Below are 17,098 nucleotides of genomic sequence, written 5' to 3' on the forward strand. Positions count from 1 at the left end.
GGAGCTGCAGTGCCGGACAGTCTCCACTAGGAGGACCCTGGCGCTGCAGTGCCGGTCAGTCTCCACTAGGAGGACCCTGGAGCTGCAGTGCCGGACAGTCTCCACTAGGAGGACCCTGGCGCTGCAGTGCCGGTCAGTCTCCACTAGGAGGACCCTGGAGCTGCAGTGCCGGACAGTCTCCACTAGGAGGACCCTGGCGCTGCAGTGCCGGTCAGTCTCCACTAGGAGGACCCTGGAGCTGCAGTGCCGGACAGTCTCTAGTGATGCGCTGTTGTGGTTGTCTTGGGCGGTCGGGTGGAAAGCAGACTGGCCTGTTCGTGTTGGAGTAGAGGGGCTTGGTGCGGTGTTTTGGCTACTCCTTAGGCCCGGAGTTGAGCAGGTGGGTTAGGTCGAAGTGAGCAGTGTCTGGGCTCGGCGTGCGAAGGAAAGATTCGGTCCCGGGCTTCATTGATGTGGAGCGTGGTTTGCTGCCGTTGGTCGGGATCCTCGGCTTCTCGTTTCCAGCTGCTGACACATTGTGCACGGCCAGGTTGGGATGGGGGGGGGGGGATGGAAAACGAATTTTGATTTCTCTCAAACGTCTTATTGATGGAATCGTTTTACAGCGCCCTGATTGGTTGCTTCATTGGACCATTTTACAGCGCACTGATTGGCTGACTCCTTGGAGCTTTTTACAGCGCCCTGATTGGCTGTTTTCCTTGTGCATTACATTCCCAGTCATCATCAACTGCCCATCTCATGAACAAAAATGGTTGGAAATCTCAGTTTTCGCAATACAGGCTCAATTTACTGAACAAAAATCAAGTGCCTCATCGTCTCCTTTTACAAACTGCACTAAATACTGTATGTGGAAGTATTAAGGAGAAAATAGTCTGAAAATCACTGTAAACAGAGGAGTAAAAAACTTCAATATAAAATAAAAGCTGGTCTGGCAGCATCTGTGGAGAGAGAAACAAAGTTAATGTTTCAGGTCAGTGACCTTTCATCTCTCCACTGATGTTATTTTCCACCACTTTTTGTTTTTATTCCAGATTTCCAGCATCTGCGGTATTTTCCTTTATTTTAGAGTAAAAACTTCCTTGTTTTACCCATTCTAAATATGTAATTTGCTATGTATTTATTATATCAGTAGAAGGATGAGATTCTCAGTCTTCTGAAACATAGCGCTGTTTTATTTAGATAATTTTTGTTTATCTGCAATTATTTTGATGATTTTTGTGCGGCGCTGTGCTTTGTGTTGTGTGCATGAAACAACTGCGACCGTATGTGACTGAATGAGTGTAAAAGCTGACGTGAAAAGAATGAACAATTTGGGAAACATTTTCGATGAGTTCTGTGTATTTGTTATGATATTTGCGTTCGTTCTCGGTCTTTGTGTAGGTCATGCGCATGATTACCTATTATCAATGAGACCATTCAACAGCGCCCTGATTGGCTGTTTTCTTAGACCGTTTTACAGTGCCCTGATTGGCTGTTCTCTTGCACATTATGTCATTATAATGCTGGGTTCAGGCATGGATGCGACCTCACCACAACAATCATCATTTCATTGTTTTCGTAATACTAACAGTGAGAATGAGACTTCGTCATGAGTGCATAACTACCCTGAACTTTGGTAATTTTAGTTATTTTTGTTGTAATTCACTCAATATTACCTCGTTGTACTCATTCAAGCGTGAAACTGGCCTCCTTTCAATCGTACATAATATGTCGTCTATGCCAAGCCATATGCATGCATGTCTATGCATATGAGCACATTATCTTTCCATCTGGCCAAATCAGCTATGGTATGTGTGCAAATTGGAAAGCTAGATGTGCATCACATATACTGTATGTACTTTCAGGGCATCCAGACCTGAGTGTACTACAGGGCATCAATAAGGCAATATCCACCTTCTTGCCGCCTTCACATTTTATGTAGGCCACAAAAGTGTATGATGTAAACTGGTTGAATCAGCTTGTAAAACTTTATTTCTGATATGATGTAACGTCAGTCATAGTTATAGAAATATCTCTTCTTTTTTTCTTCTTTTGGGCCTCCTTATCTCGAGAGACAATGGATACGCGCCTGGAGGTGGTCAGTGGTTTGTGAAGCAGCGCCTGGAGTGGCTATAAAGGCCAATTCTGGAGTGACAGGCTCTTCCACAGGTGCTGCAGAGAAATTTGTTTGTTGGGGCTGTTGCACAGTTGGCTCTCCCCTTGCGCCTCTGTCTTTTTTCCTGCCAACTACTAAGTCTCTTCGACTCGCCACAATTTAGCCCTGTCTTTATGGCTGCCCGCCAGCTCTGGCGAATGCTGGCAACTGACTCCCACGACTTGTGATCAATGTCACACGATTTCATGTCGCGTTTGCAGACGTCTTTATAACGGAGACATGGACGGCCGGTGGGTCTGATACCAGTGGCGAGCTCGCTGTACAATGTGTCTTTGGGGATCCTGCCATCTTCCATGCGGCTCACATGGCCAAGCCATCTCAAGCGCCGCTGACTCAGTAGTGTGTATAAGCTGGGGGTGTTGGCCGCTTCAAGGACTTCTGTGTTGGAGATATAGTCCTGCCACCTGATGCCAAGTATTCTCCGAAGGCAGCGAAGATGGAATGAATTGAGACGTCGCTCTTGGCTGGCATACGTTGTCCAGGCCTCGCTGCCGTAGAGCAAGGTACTGAGGACCTTCTACGGCACAGAAAGTGGCCATTTGGCCCATCTTGCCCATGCCAGCTCTATGCGGTAATCCAGTCCCATTCCCCTGCCCCATAGCCCTGAAAATTTATTTCTGTCAAATGCCCATCCAATTTCCTTTGAAATCATTGATTGTCTCCACTTCCACCTCACTCATGGGCAGCGAGTTCCAGATCATTACCACCGCTGTGTAAAAAAACTTCTTCCTTACATTTCCCCTGCATCACTTGCCCAGAGTTTTCAATCTGTGTCCCTAGTCCTTGTGCCATCAGTTATTGGGAACAGTTTTACCTTGTCTAACTTATCTAAGCTTGTCATAATTTTGTATGTCTTGATCAAATCTTCCCCTCTATCTCCTTTGCTCCAAGGAGGACAACCCCAGCTTTTCCAACCTAACCTTGTAACTAAAATCCCCCATCTCTGGAATAATTCTGGTAAATCTCTTCTGCACCCCATCAAGGGCCCTTGCATCCTTCCTAAAGTGTGGTGACCAGAACAGGACACAATGCTCTAGTTGGGGCCTAATCAAAGCTTTATAAAGGTTCAGCATAACTTCCCTGCTTTTGTACTCTATGCCTTGATTTAGGAAGTTGAAGATCCCATATGCTTTGCTAACCACTCTCTCAATATGTCCTGCCATCCTCAAAGATCCATGCGCATGCACCCCCATGTCCCTCTATTTCTGCATACTCTTTAGAACTGTGCCATTACGTCCATATTGCCTCTCCCTATCACTTCTGCAAAAATGCATCACCTCACATTTTTCTGTGTATTGCTGAAAATAGACATTTTGTCGAAGCTTTTCATCTTGTACTTATCAGGACAATCGCAAGAATACCAATGTAAGGGAAAACAACAACTTAATACTGTATGAGAGGAGAGTGCTGATTAGTTGGCAAGTGAATTCTGATTGGTAGAGATGTTGCCATGGAGAATACACCAGTTAACTACCAAGCTTTGTTTGAAATTTAAACCAGGCAGCTTGACTCTGATTAGTCAAAGCTTTGCTCTGAAGAATGAACCAGCGAATGGCTGTCACATATTTTGTTCAGCTGAAGCAAGCGTGATGGTTGCAGGACATATTGAGAGCAGCTGTTCCCATTAACTGATGGAACAAGGACTAGAGGATGCAGATTAAAGGTTTTGGGCAAGAGATCCAGGGGGAATGTGAGAAAGAACTTTTTTTACACAGCGAGTGATAATGACCTGGAACTTGCTGCACATGAGTGTGGTGGAAGCAGAGACGAACAATGATTTAAAAAGCAAACTGGATGGACACTTGATGGAAATACATTTGCAGGGCTACAGGGATTGAGTGGGGGAGTGGGACTGACTGGATTGCTTTGCAGAGTGCTGGCATGGACACGATAGGCTGAATGGCCTCCTTCTGTGCCATAAATCATAGTAGATCTAAAGTTGGACAAGCTAACTCAACCAGCTTTACGTCATACATTTTTGTGTGACCTACAGAAAATGTGAAGAAGGTAAGAAAGTGGATATTGTCTTACTGATGTCCTCGAATACACTCAGACCTGGAAGCCCTGAAAATTCTTCCACTATATGCGATGCACAGCTATCGTTCCACTTTGTGTACATGCTATAGCTGATTTGGCCATATGGAAAGTTAATGTGCTCATTCATGTGATGCATGTGACTTGGCATGCACACCGTATTATGTACGGCTAAAAGAAGTCCAGTTTCACACTTGAATGAGTCCAACAAGATTATATTGAAGAAATTAGAACGACTATAAATAAACTTAACAAAGGTTCAAGGTAGTTATGTACTGATGACGATGCCTTATTCTCGCTGTTAGTATTACGAAAACAATGATACGATGATTGCTGTTGCAGTGAGGCTACACCCAGCGTTACGATGACATAATGTGCAAGAGAACAGCCAATCAGGGCGCTGTGGAATGGTCTTATTGATAATAGGAAATCATGCGCATGCCCTGTACAAAGACCTAGAACAAATAAGAATGTCATAACAATTACACCAAACCTATTGTTAATGTTTCCTACATTGTCCATTCCTTTCATGTCAGCTCTAACCTTCATTTAGTCACTCATACGGTCGCAGTTGTTTCATGCACACAACTACTTCTTCTCAGGCAGTCCCTCAGGATCGAGGATGACTTTCTTCCACTCCAGGGTTGTGGGTCCTTAGGTGACTGAATAGTCTAATTCTGGATCCACGCACTCTGCCACAGGTGGGGCAGGTGGTTTTTGGTGAGGCGAGTGAATGGGACATTCGAATTTCAGAACGCTACTTCCGCTGTTTGCACTTGATTGCTGCCTGGGCATGTTGATGTTGTTCAAACTAGCTGGCACCATCACAGATGCTTCTTCTCCATTTTGGGCGGTTTCGGGCAAGAGATTCCCACAAATCAGTGGAGATATCACATTTTTTCAGGGAGGCGTTAAGGACATCCTTGTAACGTTCCCTTTGCCCTCCTGGTAGCCTCTTGCCGTGATGGAGCTTGGAGTAGAAATCTTGTTTTGGGAATCTTGTGTCAGGCATGCTGATGATGTGGCCCACCCAATGTAACTGACTAGCCATGACACCTGTCTCTATACTGGGTATGTTGGCCTGAGAAAGGACATTGATATTAGAGCGCCTGTCCTGCCACTGAATTTGCAGGATCTTGTGGAGGCACCGCGGGTGATAGCTCTCCAGGGCTTTAAGATGTCTGCTGTATAGTGTCTAAGTTTCTGACACTGGAGGGCAGGTAACACCGAGCTCTGTAGACCATGAGCTTGGTGCTAGGTTTGAGGTCTTTTTCGTCAAACATTGTTTTCCTCAGAAGACCGATGGCTGCACTGGCACACTGGAGGCGATGCTAAGTTTTAACATCGATGTCTGCCCTTGCTGAGCGGAGACTCCCAAGGTATGAGAAGTGATCCACATTGTCCAGTGGTTCACTGTGGATCTTGATAGTCAGGGAGCAGTGTTACGCTGCGGGAGGCTGGTAGAGGACCTTTGTCTTCCGGATGTTTAGCTAAAGGACCATTCTTTCATATGCGTCCGTGAATGCATCGACGAGGGTTTGAAGCTCGGCCTCTGAGTGTGCACAGACACAAGCATCATCAGCATCCTGCAGCTTGATGCCTAATTGCCCTTGAGAAAGTGAGCTGCCTTCTTGAACTGCTGCAGTCCATGTAGGGTAGGTACATGACAGTGCTGTTAGGAAGGGAGTTCCAGGATTTAGACCCAGTGACAGTGAAGGAACAGCAATATAGTTCCAAGTCAGGATGGTATGTGACTTGGACAGGAACTTGCAGGTCGTAGTCTTTCCACACATCTGCTGCCCTTGTCCTTCCAGGTGGTAGAGGTCGCGAGTTTCGTAAAAGGAGACTAGGGAGCACTTGATTTTTGTTCAGTGAATTGAGTCTGCATTGATTCATATATGTTTAATATTTGAGAAAACTGTAATTACCAACCATTTTTGTACATTGTTTACAATGACGTAACTGGGAATGTATGTGCGAAGGAACAACCAATCAGCGCGCTATAAATGCTCTAAGGGAACAGCCAAAATGGGTGCTGTAGAACGGTCCCATTGATCAGTCATTTCGGGAAAAAAATTTGCTCCCTGGGGTCCCTCTTTAGCATCATTTTATTGAGCGGGGAGCGAAGCAATGGATTTGTTCTCCACATGCTCATGTTAAAGAGGCTGGTAAGTGACAGCTTACCTTTGATTGAAAGCTGTGTTTACCTGGGAGTGATGACAATCCAACTGTTTAATCAAGGGTGTTATGTGATTTTATAAGCAGAGCATTGCCTGAATATTGTAGACAAGCTTTCAGAATTACAACAACTACTCTGTCAATTGTTTTTACTGTTAAATTATGTGAGGATTTTGTTTAGACTTTTCAGACTACAGGATGTCTCAAAGAATTTTACAGCCAGTTTGAGGGCTCTCCGCTTCTTCCTGGAACAGAGGCCCAACCAGTCCCCATCCACCAACACCCTCCTCCGCCTGGCTGAACTTATTCTCACATTGAACAACTTCTCCTTCAACTCCATGCACTTCCTTCAAGTAAAAGGTGTCGCTATGGGTACCCGCATGGGTCCTAGTTATGCCTGTCTTTTTGTGGGATATGTCGAGCATTCTTTGTTTCAGTCCTACTCAGGCCCCCTCCCCAACTCTTTTTTCCGGTACATTGATGACTGTATCGGTGCCGTTTCCTGCTCCTGCCCCGAACTAGAAAACTTTATCAACTTTGCTTCCAATTTCCACCCTTCTCTCACCTTTACATGGTCCATCTCTGACACTTCTGTTCCCTTCCTCGACTTCTCTGTCTCCATCTCTGGGGATAGGTTGTCTACCAATATCCATTATAAGCCCACTGACTCCCACAGCTACCTCGACTACACTTCTTCACACCCTACCTCCTGTAAGGACTCCATTCCATTCTCCCAGTTTCTCCGTCTCCGACGCATCTGCTCTGATGATGCTACCTTCCATGACGGTGCTTCTGATATGACCTCCTTTTTCCTCAACTGAGGATTTCCCCCCACTGTGGTTGACAGGGCCCTCAACCGTGTCCGACCCATTCCCCGTACCTCTACCCTCACCCCTTCCCCTCCCTCCCAGAACCGTGACAGGGTTCCCCTTGTCCTCACTTTTCATCCCACCAGCCTCCATATCCAAAGGATCATCCTCCGCCATTTTCGCCACCTCCAGTGTGATGCCACTACCAGTCGCATCTTCCCCTCCCTTCCCCTGTCAGCATTCCGAAGGGATCGTTCCCTCCGCGACACCCTGGTCCACTCCTCCATTACCCCCACCACCTCGTCCCCGTCCCAGGGCACCTTCCCCTGCAATCGCAGGAGGTGTAATACCTGCCCATTTACCTCCTCTCTCCTCACTATCCCAGGCCCCAAACACTCCTTTCAGGTGAAGCAGCAATTTACTTGTACTACTTTCAATGTAGTATACTGTATTCGCTGCTCACAGTGTGGTCTCCTCTACATTGGGGAGACCAAGCGCAGACTGGGTGACCGCTTTGCGGAACATCTCCGCTCAGTCCGCAAGCAGGACCCTGAGCTTCCGGTTGCTTGCCATTTCAACACTCCCCCCTGCTCTCATGCTCACATCTCTGTCCTGGGATTGCTGCAGTGTTCCAGTGAACATCAACGCAAGCTCGAGGAACAGCATCTCATCTACCGATTAGGCACACTACAGCCTGCCGGACTGAACATTGAGTTCAATAATTTCAGAGCATGACAGCCCCCCATTTTACTTTCATTTTTAGTTATTTTTTCTTCCTTTTTTTTACATTCCTTTTTACATTTTTTACAATCTTTTTGCATTTATTTCATTTCATCTTAGTTTGTTCAGTTTGCTTACCCACTGTTTTTTGCAGGTTGTTTTTCTTCAGGTTTGCACTTGCTGCTGTTCAATATTCAGTGTATTGACACCTAATCTGTACTAATGCTTTGTCTTTCAACACGCCATTAACATATTGTTTGCCTTTGCTCCGTGACCTTTTGGTCAGCTATGTGGCCTGGTCCAATCTGCACCTTCTCCTTTGTTATCTCTTGCCCCACCCCCACCTCACTTGTTTATAATCTGTGACTTTTCTAATATTTGTCAGTTCCGAAGAAGGGTCACTGACCCGAAACGTTAACTCTGCTTCTCTTTCCACAGATGCTGCCAGACCTGCTGAGTGATTCCAGCATTTCTTGTCTTTGTTTCAGGTTTCCAGCATTTCTTGTTTTTGTTTCAGATTTCCAGCATCCGCAGTATTTTGCTTTTATTTTACTGTTTAATTCACTGCCACTTCTCTTCCAGGAATGCCTACCTTGAAGAAGTTCTGCTCTTCTCTCCGACGGGATTTTCGTTTGTCTCTTTTACCTTGTTCACCTTCATTGCTTTCTATTTCCCTCCTGGTGTTTGATAAGGTATCTACCAAAACTCATTTTCACAGCCACATCTCCTTCCTCAGTGACTGTCTCCGGCTCCGACTTATTCCACATGGATTCCAACTGCAGTTTCACCCATCATGCTTTGAAACCACCCAGGATCACCGGTATCTCCGAGAAATACAACGTTCCTCGGACTGCTACTCTCGCCGCATCCTGAGATCCACACTCAGTGCTATGCGCCGCCACATGCACACACTGGACCTCTCTCTCCAGCAGCACCGTCTCACCTTATCTCAAAGCTGTTCTACTCCGCAGTTTCATCTCATCTTACGTCTCATCCGACGCATTAACAAAAAACTTTTTTTCTTCCTTTCAGGTGTTAAGGAACGCAAGCTCCAGCAGCTGATGGGGACTAATGCCCCTCCAGATCCTCCTTCCGCTTCACTTCCCTCTGACCCCACCCCTTCTGATCTGACCCCTTGCCGTGTATTCACTATACCCTCTGACCTCCCCCTCTCTGATGCTGAGCGTTCTGTACTCAGCAAAGGTCTCAGTTTTATCCCCTTACGCCCCCACCTCAATGAATTTCGCGCTCGGCATGACGTTGAGCTCTTCTTCCGTCGCCTCTGCCTCCGGGCTCACTTCTTCGACCAGGAGTCCTCCCCCCGACCAGCAGACCCATTCACCCGCCTCCAGCATTCTCCCTCTACCTGGACCCCTCCCCCTGGCCTCTTACCCGCTCTTGATCTCTTCATTGAAAACTGTCGGCGAGACATTGGTCGTCTCAATTTCTCTGCCCCCCTCACTCACTCTAACCTGTCCCCCTCTGAACTTGAGGCACTCCGTTCTCTCAGGTCTAACCCCGACATGGTCATCAAACCTGCAGACAAGGGTGGTGCTGCTGTTGTATGGCGTACCGACCTCTACCTTGCAGAAGCTCAACGCCAACTCACAGACACCTCTTCCTACCTCCCTCTGGACCATGACCCCACCACCGAACATCAAGCCACCGTCCAAAGGACTGTCACTGACCTCATCTCCTCTGGAGATCTTCCCTCTACGGCTTCCAACCTCATAGTCCCACAACCCCGGACAGCTCACTTCCACCTCCTTCCCAAAATCCACAAACGGGACTGTCCCGGCAGACCCATTGTGTCAGCCTGCTCCTGCCCCACTGAACTTATTTCTTCCTATCTTGACTCTATCTTTTCTCCGCTGGTCCAGTCTCTTCCCACCTACATCCGTGACTCTTCTGACGCCCTACGTCATTTACACAATTTCCAGTTTCCTGATCCCAACCGCCTCCTCTTCACTATGGACGTCCAATCGCTCTACACCACCATCCCCCACCAGGATGGTTTGAGGGCTCTCCGCTTCTTCCTGGAACAGAGGCCCAACCAGTCCCCATCCACCAACGCCCTCCTCCGCCTGGCTGAACTTGTTCTCACATTGAACAACTTCTCCTTCAACTCCATGCACTTCCTTCAAGTAAAAGGTGTCGCTATGGGTACCCGCATGGGTCCTAGTTATGCCTGTCTTTTTGTGGGATATGTCGAGCATTCTTTGTTCCAGTCCTACTCAGGCCCCCTCCCCCAACTCTTTTTCCGGTACATTGATGACTGTATCGGTGCCGTTTCCTGCTCCCGCCCCGAACTAGAAAACTTTATCAACTTTGCTTCCAATTTCCACCCTTCTCTCACCTTTACATGGTCCATCTCTGACACTTCCGTTCCCTTCCTCGACTTCTCTGTCTCCATCTCTGGGGATAGGTTGTCTACCAATATCCATTATAAGCCCACTGACTCCCACAGCTACCTCGACTACACTTCTTCACACCCTACCTCCTGTAAGGACTCCATTCCATTCTCCCAGTTTCTCCGTCTCCGACGCATCTGCTCTGATGATGCTACCTTCCATGAATGTGCTTCTGATATGACCTCCTTTTTCCTCAACTGAGGATTTCCCCCCACTGTGGTTGACAGGGCCCTCAACCGTGTCCGACCCATTCTCCGCACCTCTACCCTCACCCCTTCCCCTCCCTCCCAGAACCGTGACAGGGTTCCCTTTGTCCTCACTTTTCATCCCACCAGCCTCCATATCCAAAGGATCATCCTCCGCCATTTTCGCCACCTCCAGCGTGATGCCACTACCAGTCGCATCTTCCCCTCCCTTCCCCTGTCAGCATTCCGAAGGGATCGTTCCCTCCGCGACACCCTGGTCCACTCCTCCATTACCCCCACCACCTCGTCCCCGTCCCAGGGCACCTTCCCCTGCAACCGCAGGAGGTGTAATACCTGCCCATTTACCTCTTTTCTCCTCACTATCCCAGGCCCCAAACACTCCTTTCAGGTGAAGCAGCGATTTACTTGTACTTCTTTCAATGTAGTATACTGTATTCGCTGCTCACAGTGTGGTCTCCTCTACATTGGGGAGACCAAGCGCAGACTGGGTGACCGCTTTGCGGAACATCTCCGCTCAGTCCGCAAGCAGGACCCTGTGCTTCCGTTTGCTTGCCATTTCAACACTCTCCCCTGCTGTCATGCTCACATCTCTGTCCTGGGATTGCTGCAGTGTTCCAGTGAACATCAACACAAGCTCGAGGAACAGCATCTCATCTACCGATTAGTCACACTACAGCCTGCTGGACTGAACATTGAGTTCAATAATTTCAGAGCATGACAGCCCCCCATTTTACTTTCATTTTTAGTTATTTTTTTCTTCCTTTTTTTTACATTCCTTTTTACATTTTTTACAATCTTTTTTTGCATTTATTTCATTTCATCTTAGTTTGTTCAGTTTGCTTACCCACTGTTTTTTTCAGGTTGTTTTTCTTCAGGTTTGCACTTGCTGTTGTTCAATATTCAGTGTATTCACACCTAATCTGTACTAACGCTTTGTCTTTCAACACGCCATTAACATATTGTTTGCCTTTGCTCCGTGACCTTTTGGTCAGCTATGTGGCCTGGTCCAATCTACACCTTCTCCTTTGTTATCTCTTGCCCCACCCCCACCTCACTTGTTTATAATCTGTGACTTTTCTAATATTTGTCAGTTCCGAAGAAGGGTCACTGATCCGAAACGTTAACTCTGCTTCTCTTTCCACAGATGCTGCCAGACCTGCTGAGTGATTCCAGCATTTCTTGTTTTTGTTGTATTTATTTTAGTGATGTTGCTTGAGGGATAAATGTGTGCCAGGGTACTAGGAGAACTTTCCTGCTCCTTTAAATAATGTCGTGGGACAGGTTGTCTCCCAAATCTGTGCCCATCTTTTTCTGGCGCTCCATGTTTGAATCCTTCAAATTAGGTTTCTACCCCTGCCACACTACAGAAATGAGTCTTATTAAAATCACAAATGACATCCTATGGTACTGTGACAAAGGCAGACTATCCCACTTTATCCTTCTCAGCCTGTCTGCAGGCTTTGATACTGTTGATCATGCCATATGCCGCAACGCCACACCACTGTCATTCAATTGGTGGGACTGCACTCGTCTGGTTCCATTCTTATCCATTTAACTGTAGCCAGAGAATCACCTGCAATGGCTTCTGTTTCTTTTGAGCTCTGGTACCCATCACCCCCCACCGACCCCCCCCTCCCCCCGCAAGGTTCTACCGTTGACTCCTTCCTATTTCTCATCTACATGGTGTTTCTCGACGACATCATCTGAAAACACAGCATCGTTTCCCACATATGCCGATGATACTGAGCTCTACCTCACCACCGCTTCTGTCAATCCCTCCACTGTCTCTAAATTGTCAGACTGCTTGTCCAACATCCAGTACTAGATGAATAGAAAATTCTTCCCATTAAGCACTAGGAAAACCAAAGTCAATGTCTTCGGTCCCCACGGCAAAAAGCCACTGACTCCATTCCCCTCTCTCATGTTACGGACAGGTGGAAAGGGGAGTTTCTGGTTCACCTCCCAACTGACCGCAATTGTGCTTTGTTAAAAATGGTTAGTTAGTCCCTGAGTGTTTTTTAGGGTCAAATAAATGGACAAATGCTATGTTTTCTCGTAGGTTACAAAAAAGATAACTATTTTTACATAATTCCCTGAATGGTCGCAACCTCAACCACGCACAGGTTCACTCACGCACACATACGCAAGAATATATAAGTAGAGAGAAAACTTGTAAGTCGTTGAAATTCAAAGTGAGGTAGGTGTTCATGGTTTACGGAAAACCTGTTGAATTTTCTCAGGAGGACGGTCTCTTTTAAAGGTGCAAGCCTGGGTGTTTGTAGTCTTGAACTTGTTAAGGTGTTGTAGATTTTCTGGTGATTAAAACTTCAGACTGGAGGTGGTGGTCACTTTACGTTCTCTGCTGCAGCCAGTTGAAGTATGGAATTAGCAGCAGGGCCTCTTCCTGCTTGGCCAGATCTCTTTCACAGCCCCTGGCTGGACTGCTTTCTGAAGGCTTGATCTCCCTCTGTCTCTCTAGAGGGCTACCTTTTACGGTAAAAATCACCTATCACCCTTGTATAAGTGTCCATGTTCTTGAGGTTTTGTTTGGCAGTTGACTTTTTAAATTCATAATTCTTCCGTTTCACTGTTTATTTCGTCACGGCTCCTTCTGTGCATGACACTGGCAACTTTCTGAAGCTGAACTAGACTGTTTGCAACCTTGGTGTCATATATGACCCTGAGAATGAGCTTCCAATCATATCTGTGTGATCACTAATGCCTCCTATTTTCACCTCTGTAATATCGCCTGACTCTCTCCCTGTCTCAGCTCATCTGCTTGCTGAACCGCTCATAAGTGCCTTTGTTATCTCTTCACTTGACCATTCCAATGTACTGCTGGCTGGCCTTCCACATTCTACCCTTCGTAAACTTGAAGTTATCCAAAACTCTGTTGCCTGCGTCATTATCAGCACCAAGTCCCAATTACCAATCACCTATCACCCAAATGCTCACTGACCTACGATATCTCCCAGTTAAGCATTACCTTGATATTAAAATTCTCAGCCTTTTTTTCAAATCCCTCCATGGCCTCACCCTTCCCTATCTCTGTAATCTCCCCCAGCCCCACAACTCTCCAAGATATCTGCATTTCTCTAATTTAGACCTCTAGATCATCCCCAATTTTAGTTGCTGCACTGTTGGTGGCCGTACCTTCCACTGCCTAGGCCCTAAGCTCTGGAATTCCCTTTCTAAACCTCTGCATCTCTCTGCCTCACTTTCCTGCTTTGGGTTGCTCCTTGCAATCTACTTCTTTGACCAAGCTTTGGGTCTTCTGCCCTCATATCTCCTTTTTTGGCTCAGTGTCAAAATGTTGCTTTATGACGCTCCTGTGAAGTGCCTTGGAATGTTTTATCACGTTAAGGATGCTATATAAACACAAATTGCTGTTGAGATCTTTTATGTCCATTTAAGTGGGAAGAAGGGTCCTTGTTTTAACATTGTATCCGAAAGCCAATACCTTCGACAGTGTGGCGCTTCCTCAATTCTGCATTGAGTGTGTCAGCCTAGCATTATATACCCAAATATCTGGAGTGAGACTTGAGTCCACAATCTTCTAACTCAGAGGGAAAATGCTACCAATCAACCAAGGCTAATATTTACATAAGGAAGTCTTGTATTGTCATATAAATCAATAAAAGATGAACAGCACAAACACATGTTATTTCACCTGATATGAGTTTTTAAAACCATAATCTCTATGCTGTTGAGGCTGTAAGTAAGCTCTATTGTAAACCTGCGAGTTTAAGAAATATGCGTAATGATTGTGGTTCGGTTGCATAAATTACATTGTGGGCTTATTTTGTTCCCTCCTGTTGTTGTAAACATAACTGATTTTTTTTTTTCAGAATTAAAAACGTTACTAGTTTTATGGCCGGAATTTTGCGTGGCAGTGGAGGTCCTGCCCACCGGCTGAAAAGTCAGGGGCATTCCCACCTCTGCTGGGCTGGAAGCCACACAGCGATTTTGTGTGGTCCAGGCCCTTAATTGGCCTTGGGCGGGACTTCTGCCCCTCTGAGGTAGGAATTCCACCTCCAGAAGCTAAACTGCTCTCTGAGAACGGTGCCCACTGCTGGGACTGCACCCAGCCAGAAGAGGAATATAGACGTTGGCACCGAAAGGCGAAAGGTTTTGGGCCTCGCCAGGGAAAATCGCTAGGCCCCGGGGAGGAAGTGGGGAGGGTGGGGGAGGTACTTCAGCAGGGGCAGCTTGTGCTGCGGTGGAGGGTGGGCCCTCTGTATGGCACAGGGTGCCTGATCAGGAGGGTCCTCCCAGCCCGCAAGAAGGCTGTACATCTGCTGCTAATACCTTCATCTATGCTTTTGTTACCTTGAGACTTAACTATTCCAATGCACTCTTAGGCAGCCTCTTACATTCTACCCTTTGGAAACTTGAGGTCATCCAAACTCTGCTGTCTGTGTTCTCACTCGCATCAAGTCCCATTCACCCAGCATCCCTGAGCTTGCTGACCTACATTGACTGCCAATTAAGCAATGTCTCAATTTTTAAATTCTCACCCTAGTTTTCCAATCCATCCATGGCCTCGCCCCTCCTATCTCTGTAATCTTCTCCAGCCCCAAAACCCTACGAAATATCTGCACTCCTCTGATTCTGGCCTCTACAGCATTCCCAATTTTAATTGCTCCACCATTGGTGGTCGAGCCTTCAGCTGCCTCTGGAATTCCCTTCCTAAACCTCTTGCCATTCTATCTCTCTTTCCTGCTTTAAGATACCCCTTAAAATCTACCTCTTTGACCAAGCTTTGGGTCATCTGTTCTGATATCTCCTTATGTGGCTCGGTGTTAAATCTGTTTTATAACGCTCCTGTGAAGCGCCTTGGGGTGTTTTATTACGTTAAAGGCACAATATAAACACAAACTAGCAGAGTCAACCACAATCTGTAACCTCATGGCCCGGCATATCCCCCACTCTACCATTACCATCAAGCCAGGAGACCAACCCTAGTTCAATGAAGAGTGCAGGAGGGCATACCTCAAAATGAGGTGTCAACCTGGTGAAGCTACAACCCAGGACTACTTGCATGCCAAACTGTGTAAGCAGCATGCGATAGACAGAGATAAGCGATCCCATAACCAACGGATCAGATCTTAGCTCTGCAGTCCTGCCACATCCAGCTGTGAATGGTGGTGGACAATTAAACAACTAACTGGAGGAGGTGGCTCCACAAATAACCCCATCCTCATTGATGGGGGAGCCCAGCACATCAGTGCGAAAGATAAGGCTGAAGCATTTGCAACAATCTTCAGCCAGATGTGCTGAGTTGATGATCCATCTTGGCCTCCTCCTGAAGTCCCCAGCATCACAGATGCCAGACTGCAGCCAATTCGATTCACTCCGTGTGATATCAAGAAACGACTGAAGGCACTGGATACTGCAAAAGCTATGGGCCCTGACAATATTCCGGCAATAGTACTGAAGACCTGTGCTCCAGAAGTTGCGCCCCTAGTCAAGCTGTTCCAGTACAGCTACAACACTGGCATCTACTCTGCAATGTGGAAAATTGCCCAGGTATGTCCTGTACACAAAAAGCAGGACAAATCCAACCCGGCCAATTACCGCCCCATCAGCCTACTCTCTATCATCAGTAAAGTGATGAAGGTGTCACCAACAGTGCCATTAAGCAGCACTTGTTTAGCAGTAGCCTGCTTAGTGACACTCAGTTTGGGATCCGCCAGGGCCACTCAGCTCCTGACTTCATTCCAGCCTTGGTTCAAACATGGACAAAAGGGCTGAACTCAAGAGGTGAGGTGAGAGTGACTGCCCTTGACATCAAGGCAGCATTTGACAGAGTATGGCATCAAGGAGCCCTAGCAAAACTGAGGTCAATGGGAATCAGGGGGAAAACCCTCCGCTGGCTAGAGTCATACCTAGCACAAAGGAAGATGGTTGTGGTTGTTGGAGGTCAATCATCTGAGCTGCAGGACATCACTGCAGGATTTCCTCAGGGTAGTGTCCTAGGCCCAACCATCTTCAGCTGCTTCATCAATCATAAGGTCAGAAGTGGGGATGTTCGCAGATGATTGCACAATGTTCACCATTCGTGACTCCTCAGATACTGAAGCAGTCCGTGTAGAAATGCAGCAAGACCTGGACAATATCCAGGCTTGGACTGATAAGTGGCAAGTAACATTCGCGCCACGGCAGGCAATGACCATCTCCAACAAGAGAGAATCTAACCATCTCCCCTTGACATTCAACAGCATTTCCATTGCTGAATCCCCCACTATCAACATCCTAGGGGTTACCATTGACCAGAAACTGAACTGGAGTGGCTATATAAATACCATGGCTACAACAGCAGGTCAGAGGCTAGGAATCCTGAGGCGAGTAACTTACCTGACTCCCCAAAGCCTGTCCACCATCTACAAGGCACAAGTCAGGCGTGTGATGGAATACTCTCCACTTGCCTGGATGGGTGCAGCTCCAACAACACTCAAGAAGCTCGACACCATCCAGGACAAAGCAGCCCGCTTGATTAGCACCCCATCTGCAAACATTCACTCCCTCCACCACCGACGCACAGTGGCAGCAGTGTGTACCATCTACAAAATGCACTGCAGCAAT

At 46.9% G+C, this 17,098-nt stretch overlaps 1 protein-coding gene across 2 annotated transcripts in view; it reads left to right on the forward strand.

Moving 5' to 3' along the window:
- Positions 1–233: 233 nt before the first annotated feature.
- chst10 (carbohydrate sulfotransferase 10) overlaps positions 234–17,098 on the forward strand; it is an 86,792-nt gene continuing 69,927 nt past the window's right edge. For both annotated transcript variants that reach the window (XM_068033880.1, XM_068033882.1), the window contains exon 1: positions 234–379. The gene's annotated coding sequence lies outside the window, so the exon portion shown is untranslated. The remainder of the gene's footprint in view (positions 380–17,098) is intronic.

Source organism: Heterodontus francisci, chromosome 6, assembly GCF_036365525.1.
Source record: "Heterodontus francisci isolate sHetFra1 chromosome 6, sHetFra1.hap1, whole genome shotgun sequence".
NCBI lineage: Eukaryota > Metazoa > Chordata > Chondrichthyes > Heterodontiformes > Heterodontidae > Heterodontus > Heterodontus francisci.